This window comes from Pleurodeles waltl, chromosome 10, assembly GCF_031143425.1.
Source record: "Pleurodeles waltl isolate 20211129_DDA chromosome 10, aPleWal1.hap1.20221129, whole genome shotgun sequence".
Taxonomy (NCBI): domain Eukaryota; kingdom Metazoa; phylum Chordata; class Amphibia; order Caudata; family Salamandridae; genus Pleurodeles; species Pleurodeles waltl.
In genome coordinates, this window is record NC_090449.1 from 327531242 (window position 1) to 327546887 (window position 15646).

Below are 15646 nucleotides of genomic sequence, written 5' to 3' on the forward strand. Positions count from 1 at the left end.
CAGACCCTGCTCCTAGGGTTGAGGGCAGAGAGTGGGCGAATACATCGCAAGGCAAGAAAATGCACATGGTTCTCTCTTCTGCAATATGACTAGAGTCATTTCCATGGTCGTCATCGAACATGACATAAAACGCCTCTATCCTTTAGACCTTTTGGCCCATAATTACAAGAGGATGACTGAGTGAGACGCTCTGCCAAATTTGGCAGCCTCGCACTCAGTCATTTTCAAAATGCAGGGAAGCGCCGTATTTAGTAGAATACAGCGCACCCCTGTGCTTCCCTCTGCGCCAGCTCTAAATTAGCTGCCGAGCACCAACGCAGCCATCCTTGCGCCATGGTACAAGGATGGCTGCGTGGAGGGGGAAATTGTTTTTGTTCAGGAAGGCACACCTTCCTGCACAACAGAAATCTTCAGTGGCGATATGTTCGTGCAGCACACATAGAAAGAGCAAAAATGAGGAGAAATGAAAACATTTCTGCTCGTTTCTCCACTATAACGACACCCATTGTATGGCGCTTGGATTTTGGCGCTGCCACAGATTTACAAAAACTCGTAAAACTGGAGCAGCATCAAAATGCTATGGTGTTGCAGTGGCCCACCCAGAGCAACGCCCATTGCACGCCCCTTCCAGGGAAAGGGCTGCGTGTGAAGGGGCCGTATTTACAAGGTGGTGTTAAGCCACAAAACGTGGTTGAACGGCGTCTTGTAAATACGGCACAGTACATAGTGCCACCGGGGCGTCACTAAAGATGATGTGCCGGTGGCGATAGGGCCTTGTAAGTCTGGCCCTTTCTTTGCTCAAGGTGTATGTTCTTGGTGAAGGTAGGAAAGCCATTTTCGCTCTCATACCTTCCTTCCTTGGCTGGCTTGACCACAGTAGGCCCAGGCTTCAATGGAAAGGTCAAAAAGGGAGCAACTGACTGCCGTAAGGTGTATCGTCTTCTCTTGGTGAGTTGAGACCGATGCCCTTGGAGCGTAGTACCTCACGATGGTGAGGGATAGACACAGCCTCTTTAATTTCAATTTACCTGTCAGGTGAGGTGGTAAATGCAAATAATGTGATAAAGCACAGCAACTTGCTGTTTCTGCCTGGCCTCGAACCAGGGACCTTTCGCGTGTAAGGCGAACGTGATAACCACTACACTACAGAAACAGACATGCCTGCTTATTTGCTTCATGTGGCTATGCATTGGACTGGAACCACTGCACTGGAAACAGACACACCTGCTTTCTTTATGTGGCTATGCTTTGGACTGGAATGCAAGGACTAAGGGACAATATTCATGACGCTCAAAGCTGAGCCTTTCTGACAGGATCTCTTCCTTTGGAAGAAAGGAACTGGGATCACTTTCATTCCAAGAGGTGATTTCAAAACCAGCCCTGCAATTACTTTGGAGAAGCACTGTGCATTTCATGTTCCAACGAGAAGTGCTGCTCCAACACAAAAAAGCAGTTAGAAAGAAATCCCGCACTCCTTCATCATGCCGAACTGCCTCGACACCAGTAGAAAGCATGCAATGCATTCCACCATGGCATCTTACAAGAGTGGAAAGCAGAAATACTCCTGTTTAAAAACAGATCGAACCTATGAAGGCACGGGCTCGTCCGGGATTTGAACCCGGGACCTCTCACACCCAAAGCGAGAATCATACCCCTAGACCAACGAGCCTGCTGCTGCAAAAGCCTTTCAAACATCTTCTGAAGTGTCTTTGTGAAAAAGCAGGGCCACTTGGAGACTCTCCTTCTAAGCGTGCCATAGCAATTGATGTTTTGTGCCAAGGGGTTTTTTTTTGCCTCTAGCAAGGCAAGAGGTAGTCAAGAAGCCCTATGCTAGCAAGCTGAACTGTGGCGCTGATGAGAAAAGCAGACCCTTTCTGGTAGTTGTACGCCTCCGCAGGACCTGGGCCCTTGCACCGTAGACTTCCAGACCAGAAGCACTGAAGGGCCTGCCATCTCTTGCGCCTGAGCCAGAGGAGCATGCCTCTTGTATTCAAGCACAATTGCTCGCTCAGTGCTCGATCAGGCGAGATTTATATGAGTGCCTCACAGGCCTGAAACACTCACCTGGGAGACGCGGGGTGGCTGAATTCCCAGAATGGCCTTCGATAGGAAAATCACCTCCTTTCCTCCCGACTCATTTCAGAATTGGGTGAAAATCGCAAGACAGTGTTCAGGGGTACATGGGTACTGCCTACTCCCAGCTGCCTCTCTGTCTTCTCCATGTTAATTTCAAGTCACAAGGAGGGACCATTGCCATTCTGCTCCGCCCACCTAACCAGGAAACCCAGGTTGAGCTTGTCTGCCTGTTGTTGTTGCAGGGGCAGTGCCTTCTCTGCCCAAAAGTGGCAGGAGAGCCTCACTTCAAACGATGGAATCAACTGCTTAAGTAGAAACCAGCATGGTAGTTACAGTGATAAGGTGCAGCTCTAACAGAAGGCGTGACTGAGATGCCCCTTCCAGAAATACATGGAATGCTGATTGAGGGCCCAGCCGGAGGGTTGGTGGATTTCTTTTCATATGCTACAGCAGCTTGCAAAGATAGTGTTGTGGGGAGCTGGCTGTGCAAGCAGAGGAAGATTTAAGGGCAGAAAATAGACCTATCAGAAGTGCGATATGAACCCACAACTACATGAGCAAACCAGGATGCTTAGCTTAACTGAAGATCAAGCTCTCTTGAGGCTGCCGCCTTAGACCACTCGGCCATCCTGACAGCTGAGTCTGTGTTTAGGTCTGACTCCTCAGTCTGCACTTGTCGATGCTGCCGCTTGCAATGTTCCTATCAAGGTGACAGGTTTAAAGGCCCCACAATATAACATGGCCAAGAAAAAAAAAAGTAAAAAACAGAATAAGAAACCAGGCACATGCACGACTACGCAAAGATGCAGATAACTTTTTACCGGCCTGCAATAGTAATACAAGTTTTACACAGGTCACAAGTTTTTAAAGGCCATCCCTGAGTGAGACTAAGCTTTTAGGGAGCAAACACAAAAGCAGACACTGCCCATTGTTTCTGCCCGGTCTCGAACCGGGGACCTTTCGCGTGTTAGGCGAACGTGATAACCACTACACTACAGAAACAAGCATGAGGGCTTGACTGAAGGAGCAAAATTCCCCTCATATGTTTGCCCGATTGCCTCTATACTTGATCAGCAGTTGCTCGCAAAGCGAGGAGTAAGTGTGAAAATTGCAGCGTTGTCAGCCAGCAAGCGTACACTCAGATGTACTGAAAAGTCACAGCTGCGGGTAGAGACAAATATCTGATGCCTAAATGCCTGAAACCAGAGCCTGTGAAAGCATCACACAGAGCACACTGAAAGCAAGCAGGAAGGAAGCCAAGGCATGGTGATCCTTTTTTTCTCCTGAGGCTAAAAATATTTTGCACAACAATGCTTTGAGTGGAATGAGGAATCTTCAAGCTTTGTGTATTTTGAGTAAAATTTGTGTGTTTTCTGCTAAAAAGGGTGTGTTGGGGATTTGGACCCGGACACCAACGAGCGAGGGCACAGAAGCACCACTGCTCAGACCCTGCTCCTAGGGTTGAGGGCAGAGAGTGGGCGAATACATCGCAAGGCAAGAAAATGCACATGGTTCTCTCTTCTGCAATATGACTAGAGTCATTTCCATGGTCGTCATCGAACATGACATAAAACGCCTCTATCCTTTAGACCTTTTGGCCCATAATTACAAGAGGATGACTGAGTGAGACGCTCTGCCAAATTTGGCAGCCTCGCACTCAGTCATTTTCAAAATGCAGGGAAGCGCCGTATTTAGTAGAATACAGCGCACCCCTGTGCTTCCCTCTGCGCCAGCTCTAAATTAGCTGCCGAGCACCAACGCAGCCATCCTTGCGCCATGGTACAAGGATGGCTGCGTGGAGGGGGAAATTGTTTTTGTTCAGGAAGGCACACCTTCCTGCACAACAGAAATCTTCAGTGGCGATATGTTCGTGCAGCACACATAGAAAGAGCAAAAATGAGGAGAAATGAAAACATTTCTGCTCGTTTCTCCACTATAACGACACCCATTGTATGGCGCTTGGATTTTGGCGCTGCCACAGATTTACAAAAACTCGTAAAACTGGAGCAGCATCAAAATGCTATGGTGTTGCAGTGGCCCACCCAGAGCAACGCCCATTGCACGCCCCTTCCAGGGAAAGGGCTGCGTGTGAAGGGGCCGTATTTACAAGGTGGTGTTAAGCCACAAAACGTGGTTGAACGGCGTCTTGTAAATACGGCACAGTACATAGTGCCACCGGGGCGTCACTAAAGATGATGTGCCGGTGGCGATAGGGCCTTGTAAGTCTGGCCCTTTCTTTGCTCAAGGTGTATGTTCTTGGTGAAGGTAGGAAAGCCATTTTCGCTCTCATACCTTCCTTCCTTGGCTGGCTTGACCACAGTAGGCCCAGGCTTCAATGGAAAGGTCAAAAAGGGAGCAACTGACTGCCGTAAGGTGTATCGTCTTCTCTTGGTGAGTTGAGACCGATGCCCTTGGAGCGTAGTACCTCACGATGGTGAGGGATAGACACAGCCTCTTTAATTTCAATTTACCTGTCAGGTGAGGTGGTAAATGCAAATAATGTGATAAAGCACAGCAACTTGCTGTTTCTGCCTGGCCTCGAACCAGGGACCTTTCGCGTGTAAGGCAAACGTGATAACCACTACACTACAGAAACAGACATGCCTGCTTATTTGCTTCATGTGGCTATGCATTGGACTGGAACCACTGCACTGGAAACAGACACACCTGCTTTCTTTATGTGGCTATGCTTTGGACTGGAATGCAAGGACTAAGGGACAATATTCATGACGCTCAAAGCTGAGCCTTTCTGACAGGATCTCTTCCTTTGGAAGAAAGGAACTGGGATCACTTTCATTCCAAGAGGTGATTTCAAAACCAGCCCTGCAATTACTTTGGAGAAGCACTGTGCATTTCATGTTCCAACGAGAAGTGCTGCTCCAACACAAAAAAGCAGTTAGAAAGAAATCCCGCACTCCTTCATCATGCCGAACTGCCTCGACACCAGTAGAAAGCATGCAATGCATTCCACCATGGCATCTTACAAGAGTGGAAAGCAGAAATACTCCTGTTTAAAAACAGATCGAACCTATGAAGGCACGGGCTCGTCCGGGATTTGAACCCGGGACCTCTCACACCCAAAGCGAGAATCATACCCCTAGACCAACGAGCCTGCTGCTGCAAAAGCCTTTCAAACATCTTCTGAAGTGTCTTTGTGAAAAAGCAGGGCCACTTGGAGACTCTCCTTCTAAGCGTGCCATAGCAATTGATGTTTTGTGCCAAGGGGTTTTTTTTTGCCTCTAGCAAGGCAAGAGGTAGTCAAGAAGCCCTATGCTAGCAAGCTGAACTGTGGCGCTGATGAGAAAAGCAGACCCTTTCTGGTAGTTGTACGCCTCCGCAGGACCTGGGCCCTTGCACCGTAGACTTCCAGACCAGAAGCACTGAAGGGCCTGCCATCTCTTGCGCCTGAGCCAGAGGAGCATGCCTCTTGTATTCAAGCACAATTGCTCGCTCAGTGCTCGATCAGGCGAGATTTATATGAGTGCCTCACAGGCCTGAAACACTCACCTGGGAGACGCGGGGTGGCTGAATTCCCAGAATGGCCTTCGATAGGAAAATCACCTCCTTTCCTCCCGACTCATTTCAGAATTGGGTGAAAATCGCAAGACAGTGTTCAGGGGTGCATGGGTACTGCCTACTCCCAGCTGCCTCTCTGTCTTCTTCATGTTAATTTCAAGTCACAAGGAGGGACCATTGCCATTCTGCTCCGCCCACCTAACCAGGAAACCCAGGTTGAGCTTGTCTGCCTGTTGTTGTTGCAGGGGCAGTGCCTTCTCTGCCCAAAAGTGGCAGGAGAGCCTCACTTCAAACGATGGAATCAACTGCTTAAGTAGAAACCAGCATGGTAGTTACAGTGATAAGGTGCAGCTCTAACAGAAGGCGTGACTGAGATGCCCCTTCCAGAAATACATGGAATGCTGATTGAGGGCCCAGCCGGAGGGTTGGTGGATTTCTTTTCATATGCTACAGCAGCTTGCAAAGATAGTGTTGTGGGGAGCTGGCTGTGCAAGCAGAGGAAGATTTAAGGGCAGAAAATAGACCTATCAGAAGTGCGATATGAACCCACAACTACATGAGCAAACCAGGATGCTTAGCTTAACTGAAGATCAAGCTCTCTTGAGGCTGCCGCCTTAGACCACTCGGCCATCCTGACAGCTGAGTCTGTGTTTAGGTCTGACTCCTCAGTCTGCACTTGTCGATGCTGCCGCTTGCAATGTTCCTATCAAGGTGACAGGTTTAAAGGCCCCACAATATAACATGGCCAAGAAAAAAAAAAGTAAAAAACAGAATAAGAAACCAGGCACATGCACGACTACGCAAAGATGCAGATAACTTTTTACCGGCCTGCAATAGTAATACAAGTTTTACACAGGTCACAAGTTTTTAAAGGCCATCCCTGAGTGAGACTAAGCTTTTAGGGAGCAAACACAAAAGCAGACACTGCCCATTGTTTCTGCCCGGTCTCGAACCGGGGACCTTTCGCGTGTTAGGCAAACGTGATAACCACTACACTACAGAAACAAGCATGAGGGCTTGACTGAAGGAGCAAAATTCCCCTCATATGTTTGCCCGATTGCCTCTATACTTGATCAGCAGTTGCTCGCAAAGCGAGGAGTAAGTGTGAAAATTGCAGCGTTGTCAGCCAGCAAGCGTACACTCAGATGTACTGAAAAGTCACAGCTGCGGGTAGAGACAAATATCTGATGCCTAAATGCCTGAAACCAGAGCCTGTGAAAGCATCACACAGAGCACACTGAAAGCAAGCAGGAAGGAAGCCAAGGCATGGTGATCCTTTTTTTCTCCTGAGGCTAAAAATATTTTGCACAACAATGCTTTGAGTGGAATGAGGAATCTTCAAGCTTTGTGTATTTTGAGTAAAATTTGTGTGTTTTCTGCTAAAAAGGGTGTGTTGGGGATTTGGACCCGGACACCAACGAGCGAGGGCACAGAAGCACCACTGCTCAGACCCTGCTCCTAGGGTTGAGGGCAGAGAGTGGGTGAATACATCGCAAGGCAAGAAAATGCACATGGTTCTCTCTTCTGCAATATGACTAGAGTCATTTCCATGGTCGTCATCGAACATGACATAAAACGCCTCTATCCTTTAGACCTTTTGGCCCATAATTACAAGAGGATGACTGAGTGAGACGCTCTGCCAAATTTGGCAGCCTCGCACTCAGTCATTTTCAAAATGCAGGGAAGCGCCGTATTTAGTAGAATACAGCGCACCCCTGTGCTTCCCTCTGCGCCAGCTCTAAATTAGCTGCCGAGCACCAACGCAGCCATCCTTGCGCCATGGTACAAGGATGGCTGCGTGGAGGGGGAAATTGTTTTTGTTCAGGAAGGCACACCTTCCTGCACAACAGAAATCTTCAGTGGCGATATGTTCGTGCAGCACACATAGAAAGAGCAAAAATGAGGAGAAATGAAAACATTTCTGCTCGTTTCTCCACTATAACGACACCCATTGTATGGCGCTTGGATTTTGGCGCTGCCACAGATTTACAAAAACTCGTAAAACTGGAGCAGCATCAAAATGCTATGGTGTTGCAGTGGCCCACCCAGAGCAACGCCCATTGCACGCCCCTTCCAGGGAAAGGGCTGCGTGTGAAGGGGCCGTATTTACAAGGTGGTGTTAAGCCACAAAACGTGGTTGAACGGCGTCTTGTAAATACGGCACAGTACATAGTGCCACCGGGGCGTCACTAAAGATGATGTGCCGGTGGCGATAGGGCCTTGTAAGTCTGGCCCTTTCTTTGCTCAAGGTGTATGTTCTTGGTGAAGGTAGGAAAGCCATTTTCGCTCTCATACCTTCCTTCCTTGGCTGGCTTGACCACAGTAGGCCCAGGCTTCAATGGAAAGGTCAAAAAGGGAGCAACTGACTGCCGTAAGGTGTATCGTCTTCTCTTGGTGAGTTGAGACCGATGCCCTTGGAGCGTAGTACCTCACGATGGTGAGGGATAGACACAGCCTCTTTAATTTCAATTTACCTGTCAGGTGAGGTGGTAAATGCAAATAATGTGATAAAGCACAGCAACTTGCTGTTTCTGCCTGGCCTCGAACCAGGGACCTTTCGCGTGTAAGGCTAACGTGATAACCACTACACTACAGAAACAGACATGCCTGCTTATTTGCTTCATGTGGCTATGCATTGGACTGGAACCACTGCACTGGAAACAGACACACCTGCTTTCTTTATGTGGCTATGCTTTGGACTGGAATGCAAGGACTAAGGGACAATATTCATGACGCTCAAAGCTGAGCCTTTCTGACAGGATCTCTTCCTTTGGAAGAAAGGAACTGGGATCACTTTCATTCCAAGAGGTGATTTCAAAACCAGCCCTGCAATTACTTTGGAGAAGCACTGTGCATTTCATGTTCCAACGAGAAGTGCTGCTCCAACACAAAAAAGCAGTTAGAAAGAAATCCCGCACTCCTTCATCATGCCGAACTGCCTCGACACCAGTAGAAAGCATGCAATGCATTCCACCATGGCATCTTACAAGAGTGGAAAGCAGAAATACTCCTGTTTAAAAACAGATCGAACCTATGAAGGCACGGGCTCGTCCAGGATTTGAACCCGGGACCTCTCACACCCAAAGCGAGAATCATACCCCTAGACCAACGAGCCTGCTGCTGCAAAAGCCTTTCAAACATCTTCTGAAGTGTCTTTGTGAAAAAGCAGGGCCACTTGGAGACTCTCCTTCTAAGCGTGCCATAGCAATTGATGTTTTGTGCCAAGGGGTTTTTTTTTGCCTCTAGCAAGGCAAGAGGTAGTCAAGAAGCCCTATGCTAGCAAGCTGAACTGTGGCGCTGATGAGAAAAGCAGACCCTTTCTGGTAGTTGTACGCCTCCGCAGGACCTGGGCCCTTGCACCGTAGACTTCCAGACCAGAAGCACTGAAGGGCCTGCCATCTCTTGCGCCTGAGCCAGAGGAGCATGCCTCTTGTATTCAAGCACAATTGCTCGCTCAGTGCTCGATCAGGCGAGATTTATATGAGTGCCTCACAGGCCTGAAACACTCACCTGGGAGACGCGGGGTGGCTGAATTCCCAGAATGGCCTTCGATAGGAAAATCACCTCCTTTCCTCCCGACTCATTTCAGAATTGGGTGAAAATCGCAAGACAGTGTTCAGGGGTGCATGGGTACTGCCTACTCCCAGCTGCCTCTCTGTCTTCTTCATGTTAATTTCAAGTCACAAGGAGGGACCATTGCCATTCTGCTCCGCCCACCTAACCAGGAAACCCAGGTTGAGCTTGTCTGCCTGTTGTTGTTGCAGGGGCAGTGCCTTCTCTGCCCAAAAGTGGCAGGAGAGCCTCACTTCAAACGATGGAATCAACTGCTTAAGTAGAAACCAGCATGGTAGTTACAGTGATAAGGTGCAGCTCTAACAGAAGGCGTGACTGAGATGCCCCTTCCAGAAATACATGGAATGCTGATTGAGGGCCCAGCCGGAGGGTTGGTGGATTTCTTTTCATATGCTACAGCAGCTTGCAAAGATAGTGTTGTGGGGAGCTGGCTGTGCAAGCAGAGGAAGATTTAAGGGCAGAAAATAGACCTATCAGAAGTGCGATATGAACCCACAACTACATGAGCAAACCAGGATGCTTAGCTTAACTGAAGATCAAGCTCTCTTGAGGCTGCCGCCTTAGACCACTCGGCCATCCTGACAGCTGAGTCTGTGTTTAGGTCTGACTCCTCAGTCTGCACTTGTCGATGCTGCCGCTTGCAATGTTCCTATCAAGGTGACAGGTTTAAAGGCCCCACAATATAACATGGCCAAGAAAAAAAAAAGTAAAAAACAGAATAAGAAACCAGGCACATGCACGACTACGCAAAGATGCAGATAACTTTTTACCGGCCTGCAATAGTAATACAAGTTTTACACAGGTCACAAGTTTTTAAAGGCCATCCCTGAGTGAGACTAAGCTTTTAGGGAGCAAACACAAAAGCAGACACTGCCCATTGTTTCTGCCCGGTCTCGAACCGGGGACCTTTCGCGTGTTAGGCGAACGTGATAACCACTACACTACAGAAACAAGCATGAGGGCTTGACTGAAGGAGCAAAATTCCCCTCATATGTTTGCCCGATTGCCTCTATACTTGATCAGCAGTTGCTCGCAAAGCGAGGAGTAAGTGTGAAAATTGCAGCGTTGTCAGCCAGCAAGCGTACACTCAGATGTACTGAAAAGTCACAGCTGCGGGTAGAGACAAATATCTGATGCCTAAATGCCTGAAACCAGAGCCTGTGAAAGCATCACACAGAGCACACTGAAAGCAAGCAGGAAGGAAGCCAAGGCATGGTGATCCTTTTTTTCTCCTGAGGCTAAAAATATTTTGCACAACAATGCTTTGAGTGGAATGAGGAATCTTCAAGCTTTGTGTATTTTGAGTAAAATTTGTGTGTTTTCTGCTAAAAAGGGTGTGTTGGGGATTTGGACCCGGACACCAACGAGCGAGGGCACAGAAGCACCACTGCTCAGACCCTGCTCCTAGGGTTGAGGGCAGAGAGTGGGCGAATACATCGCAAGGCAAGAAAATGCACATGGTTCTCTCTTCTGCAATATGACTAGAGTCATTTCCATGGTCGTCATCGAACATGACATAAAACGCCTCTATCCTTTAGACCTTTTGGCCCATAATTACAAGAGGATGACTGAGTGAGACGCTCTGCCAAATTTGGCAGCCTCGCACTCAGTCATTTTCAAAATGCAGGGAAGCGCCGTATTTAGTAGAATACAGCGCACCCCTGTGCTTCCCTCTGCGCCAGCTCTAAATTAGCTGCCGAGCACCAACGCAGCCATCCTTGCGCCATGGTACAAGGATGGCTGCGTGGAGGGGGAAATTGTTTTTGTTCAGGAAGGCACACCTTCCTGCACAACAGAAATCTTCAGTGGCGATATGTTCGTGCAGCACACATAGAAAGAGCAAAAATGAGGAGAAATGAAAACATTTCTGCTCGTTTCTCCACTATAACGACACCCATTGTATGGCGCTTGGATTTTGGCGCTGCCACAGATTTACAAAAACTCGTAAAACTGGAGCAGCATCAAAATGCTATGGTGTTGCAGTGGCCCACCCAGAGCAACGCCCATTGCACGCCCCTTCCAGGGAAAGGGCTGCGTGTGAAGGGGCCGTATTTACAAGGTGGTGTTAAGCCACAAAACGTGGTTGAACGGCGTCTTGTAAATACGGCACAGTACATAGTGCCACCGGGGCGTCACTAAAGATGATGTGCCGGTGGCGATAGGGCCTTGTAAGTCTGGCCCTTTCTTTGCTCAAGGTGTATGTTCTTGGTGAAGGTAGGAAAGCCATTTTCGCTCTCATACCTTCCTTCCTTGGCTGGCTTGACCACAGTAGGCCCAGGCTTCAATGGAAAGGTCAAAAAGGGAGCAACTGACTGCCGTAAGGTGTATCGTCTTCTCTTGGTGAGTTGAGACCGATGCCCTTGGAGCGTAGTACCTCACGATGGTGAGGGATAGACACAGCCTCTTTAATTTCAATTTACCTGTCAGGTGAGGTGGTAAATGCAAATAATGTGATAAAGCACAGCAACTTGCTGTTTCTGCCTGGCCTCGAACCAGGGACCTTTCGCGTGTAAGGCGAACGTGATAACCACTACACTACAGAAACAGACATGCCTGCGTATTTGCTTCATGTGGCTATGCATTGGACTGGAACCACTGCACTGGAAACAGACACACCTGCTTTCTTTATGTGGCTATGCTTTGGACTGGAATGCAAGGACTAAGGGACAATATTCATGACGCTCAAAGCTGAGCCTTTCTGACAGGATCTCTTCCTTTGGAAGAAAGGAACTGGGATCACTTTCATTCCAAGAGGTGATTTCAAAACCAGCCCTGCAATTACTTTGGAGAAGCACTGTGCATTTCATGTTCCAACGAGAAGTGCTGCTCCAACACAAAAAAGCAGTTAGAAAGAAATCCCGCACTCCTTCATCATGCCGAACTGCCTCGACACCAGTAGAAAGCATGCAATGCATTCCACCATGGCATCTTACAAGAGTGGAAAGCAGAAATACTCCTGTTTAAAAACAGATCGAACCTATGAAGGCACGGGCTCGTCCGGGATTTGAACCCGGGACCTCTCACACCCAAAGCGAGAATCATACCCCTAGACCAACGAGCCTGCTGCTGCAAAAGCCTTTCAAACATCTTCTGAAGTGTCTTTGTGAAAAAGCAGGGCCACTTGGAGACTCTCCTTCTAAGCGTGCCATAGCAATTGATGTTTTGTGCCAAGGGGTTTTTTTTTGCCTCTAGCAAGGCAAGAGGTAGTCAAGAAGCCCTATGCTAGCAAGCTGAACTGTGGCGCTGATGAGAAAAGCAGACCCTTTCTGGTAGTTGTACGCCTCCGCAGGACCTGGGCCCTTGCACCGTAGACTTCCAGACCAGAAGCACTGAAGGGCCTGCCATCTCTTGCGCCTGAGCCAGAGGAGCATGCCTCTTGTATTCAAGCACAATTGCTCGCTCAGTGCTCGATCAGGCGAGATTTATATGAGTGCCTCACAGGCCTGAAACACTCACCTGGGAGACGCGGGGTGGCTGAATTCCCAGAATGGCCTTCGATAGGAAAATCACCTCCTTTCCTCCCGACTCATTTCAGAATTGGGTGAAAATCGCAAGACAGTGTTCAGGGGTACATGGGTACTGCCTACTCCCAGCTGCCTCTCTGTCTTCTCCATGTTAATTTCAAGTCACAAGGAGGGACCATTGCCATTCTGCTCCGCCCACCTAACCAGGAAACCCAGGTTGAGCTTGTCTGCCTGTTGTTGTTGCAGGGGCAGTGCCTTCTCTGCCCAAAAGTGGCAGGAGAGCCTCACTTCAAACGATGGAATCAACTGCTTAAGTAGAAACCAGCATGGTAGTTACAGTGATAAGGTGCAGCTCTAACAGAAGGCGTGACTGAGATGCCCCTTCCAGAAATACATGGAATGCTGATTGAGGGCCCAGCCGGAGGGTTGGTGGATTTCTTTTCATATGCTACAGCAGCTTGCAAAGATAGTGTTGTGGGGAGCTGGCTGTGCAAGCAGAGGAAGATTTAAGGGCAGAAAATAGACCTATCAGAAGTGCGATATGAACCCACAACTACATGAGCAAACCAGGATGCTTAGCTTAACTGAAGATCAAGCTCTCTTGAGGCTGCCGCCTTAGACCACTCGGCCATCCTGACAGCTGAGTCTGTGTTTAGGTCTGACTCCTCAGTCTGCACTTGTCGATGCTGCCGCTTGCAATGTTCCTATCAAGGTGACAGGTTTAAAGGCCCCACAATATAACATGGCCAAGAAAAAAAAAAGTAAAAAACAGAATAAGAAACCAGGCACATGCACGACTACGCAAAGATGCAGATAACTTTTTACCGGCCTGCAATAGTAATACAAGTTTTACACAGGTCACAAGTTTTTAAAGGCCATCCCTGAGTGAGACTAAGCTTTTAGGGAGCAAACACAAAAGCAGACACTGCCCATTGTTTCTGCCCGGTCTCGAACCGGGGACCTTTCGCGTGTTAGGCGAACGTGATAACCACTACACTACAGAAACAAGCATGAGGGCTTGACTGAAGGAGCAAAATTCCCCTCATATGTTTGCCCGATTGCCTCTATACTTGATCAGCAGTTGCTCGCAAAGCGAGGAGTAAGTGTGAAAATTGCAGCGTTGTCAGCCAGCAAGCGTACACTCAGATGTACTGAAAAGTCACAGCTGCGGGTAGAGACAAATATCTGATGCCTAAATGCCTGAAACCAGAGCCTGTGAAAGCATCACACAGAGCACACTGAAAGCAAGCAGGAAGGAAGTCAAGGCATGGTGATCCTTTTTTTCTCCTGAGGCTAAAAATATTTTGCACAACAATGCTTTGAGTGGAATGAGGAATCTTCAAGCTTTGTGTATTTTGAGTAAAATTTGTGTGTTTTCTGCTAAAAAGGGTGTGTTGGGGATTTGGACCCGGACACCAACGAGCGAGGGCACAGAAGCACCACTGCTCAGACCCTGCTCCTAGGGTTGAGGGCAGAGAGTGGGCGAATACATCGCAAGGCAAGAAAATGCACATGGTTCTCTCTTCTGCAATATGACTAGAGTCATTTCCATGGTCGTCATCGAACATGACATAAAACGCCTCTATCCTTTAGACCTTTTGGCCCATAATTACAAGAGGATGACTGAGTGAGACGCTCTGCCAAATTTGGCAGCCTCGCACTCAGTCATTTTCAAAATGCAGGGAAGCGCCGTATTTAGTAGAATACAGCGCACCCCTGTGCTTCCCTCTGCGCCAGCTCTAAATTAGCTGCCGAGCACCAACGCAGCCATCCTTGCGCCATGGTACAAGGATGGCTGCGTGGAGGGGGAAATTGTTTTTGTTCAGGAAGGCACACCTTCCTGCACAACAGAAATCTTCAGTGGCGATATGTTCGTGCAGCACACATAGAAAGAGCAAAAATGAGGAGAAATGAAAACATTTCTGCTCGTTTCTCCACTATAACGACACCCATTGTATGGCGCTTGGATTTTGGCGCTGCCACAGATTTACAAAAACTCGTAAAACTGGAGCAGCATCAAAATGCTATGGTGTTGCAGTGGCCCACCCAGAGCAACGCCCATTGCACGCCCCTTCCAGGGAAAGGGCTGCGTGTGAAGGGGCCGTATTTACAAGGTGGTGTTAAGCCACAAAACGTGGTTGAACGGCGTCTTGTAAATACGGCACAGTACATAGTGCCACCGGGGCGTCACTAAAGATGATGTGCCGGTGGCGATAGGGCCTTGTAAGTCTGGCCCTTTCTTTGCTCAAGGTGTATGTTCTTGGTGAAGGTAGGAAAGCCATTTTCGCTCTCATACCTTCCTTCCTTGGCTGGCTTGACCACAGTAGGCCCAGGCTTCAATGGAAAGGTCAAAAAGGGAGCAACTGACTGCCGTAAGGTGTATCGTCTTCTCTTGGTGAGTTGAGACCGATGCCCTTGGAGCGTAGTACCTCACGATGGTGAGGGATAGACACAGCCTCTTTAATTTCAATTTACCTGTCAGGTGAGGTGGTAAATGCAAATAATGTGATAAAGCACAGCAACTTGCTGTTTCTGCCTGGCCTCGAACCAGGGACCTTTCGCGTGTAAGGCAAACGTGATAACCACTACACTACAGAAACAGACATGCCTGCTTATTTGCTTCATGTGGCTATGCATTGGACTGGAACCACTGCACTGGAAACAGACACACCTGCTTTCTTTATGTGGCTATGCTTTGGACTGGAATGCAAGGACTAAGGGACAATATTCATGACGCTCAAAGCTGAGCCTTTCTGACAGGATCTCTTCCTTTGGAAGAAAGGAACTGGGATCACTTTCATTCCAAGAGGTGATTTCAAAACCAGCCCTGCAATTACTTTGGAGAAGCACTGTGCATTTCATGTTCCAACGAGAAGTGCTGCTCCAACACAAAAAAGCAGTTAGAAAGAAATCCCGCACTCCTTCATCATGCCGAACTGCCTCGACACCAGTAGAAAGCATGCAATGCATTCCACCATGGCATCTTACAAGAGTGGAAAGCAGAAATACTCCTGTTT

General features: G+C 48.4%; 12 non-coding genes across 12 annotated transcripts; all 12 read right to left on the reverse strand.

The window, feature by feature from the left end:
- Positions 1 to 1080: 1080 nt before the first annotated feature.
- Positions 1081 to 1153, reverse strand: TRNAV-UAC (transfer RNA valine (anticodon UAC)). The gene has a single exon. It is a non-coding gene; the product is annotated as a tRNA-Val (tRNA).
- Positions 1154 to 1597: 444 nt separating this feature from the next.
- On the reverse strand, positions 1598 to 1669 carry TRNAP-UGG (transfer RNA proline (anticodon UGG)). Its single transcript has one exon. It is a non-coding gene; the product is annotated as a tRNA-Pro (tRNA).
- Positions 1670 to 3005: 1336 nt separating this feature from the next.
- Positions 3006 to 3078, reverse strand: TRNAV-AAC (transfer RNA valine (anticodon AAC)). The gene has a single exon. It is a non-coding gene; the product is annotated as a tRNA-Val (tRNA).
- Positions 3079 to 4599: 1521 nt separating this feature from the next.
- On the reverse strand, positions 4600 to 4672 carry TRNAV-UAC (transfer RNA valine (anticodon UAC)). The gene has a single exon. It is a non-coding gene; the product is annotated as a tRNA-Val (tRNA).
- Positions 4673 to 5116: 444 nt separating this feature from the next.
- TRNAP-UGG (transfer RNA proline (anticodon UGG)) lies at positions 5117 to 5188 on the reverse strand. Its single transcript has one exon. It is a non-coding gene; the product is annotated as a tRNA-Pro (tRNA).
- A 1336-nt stretch (positions 5189 to 6524) lies between these two features.
- On the reverse strand, positions 6525 to 6597 carry TRNAV-AAC (transfer RNA valine (anticodon AAC)). Its single transcript has one exon. It is a non-coding gene; the product is annotated as a tRNA-Val (tRNA).
- Positions 6598 to 8635: 2038 nt separating this feature from the next.
- Positions 8636 to 8707, reverse strand: TRNAP-UGG (transfer RNA proline (anticodon UGG)). Its single transcript has one exon. It is a non-coding gene; the product is annotated as a tRNA-Pro (tRNA).
- Positions 8708 to 10043: 1336 nt separating this feature from the next.
- TRNAV-AAC (transfer RNA valine (anticodon AAC)) lies at positions 10044 to 10116 on the reverse strand. The gene has a single exon. It is a non-coding gene; the product is annotated as a tRNA-Val (tRNA).
- A 1521-nt stretch (positions 10117 to 11637) lies between these two features.
- TRNAV-UAC (transfer RNA valine (anticodon UAC)) lies at positions 11638 to 11710 on the reverse strand. The gene has a single exon. It is a non-coding gene; the product is annotated as a tRNA-Val (tRNA).
- Positions 11711 to 12154: 444 nt separating this feature from the next.
- Positions 12155 to 12226, reverse strand: TRNAP-UGG (transfer RNA proline (anticodon UGG)). Its single transcript has one exon. It is a non-coding gene; the product is annotated as a tRNA-Pro (tRNA).
- A 1336-nt stretch (positions 12227 to 13562) lies between these two features.
- Positions 13563 to 13635, reverse strand: TRNAV-AAC (transfer RNA valine (anticodon AAC)). The gene has a single exon. It is a non-coding gene; the product is annotated as a tRNA-Val (tRNA).
- Positions 13636 to 15156: 1521 nt separating this feature from the next.
- TRNAV-UAC (transfer RNA valine (anticodon UAC)) lies at positions 15157 to 15229 on the reverse strand. Its single transcript has one exon. It is a non-coding gene; the product is annotated as a tRNA-Val (tRNA).
- Between the last annotated feature and the right edge of the window lie 417 nt (positions 15230 to 15646).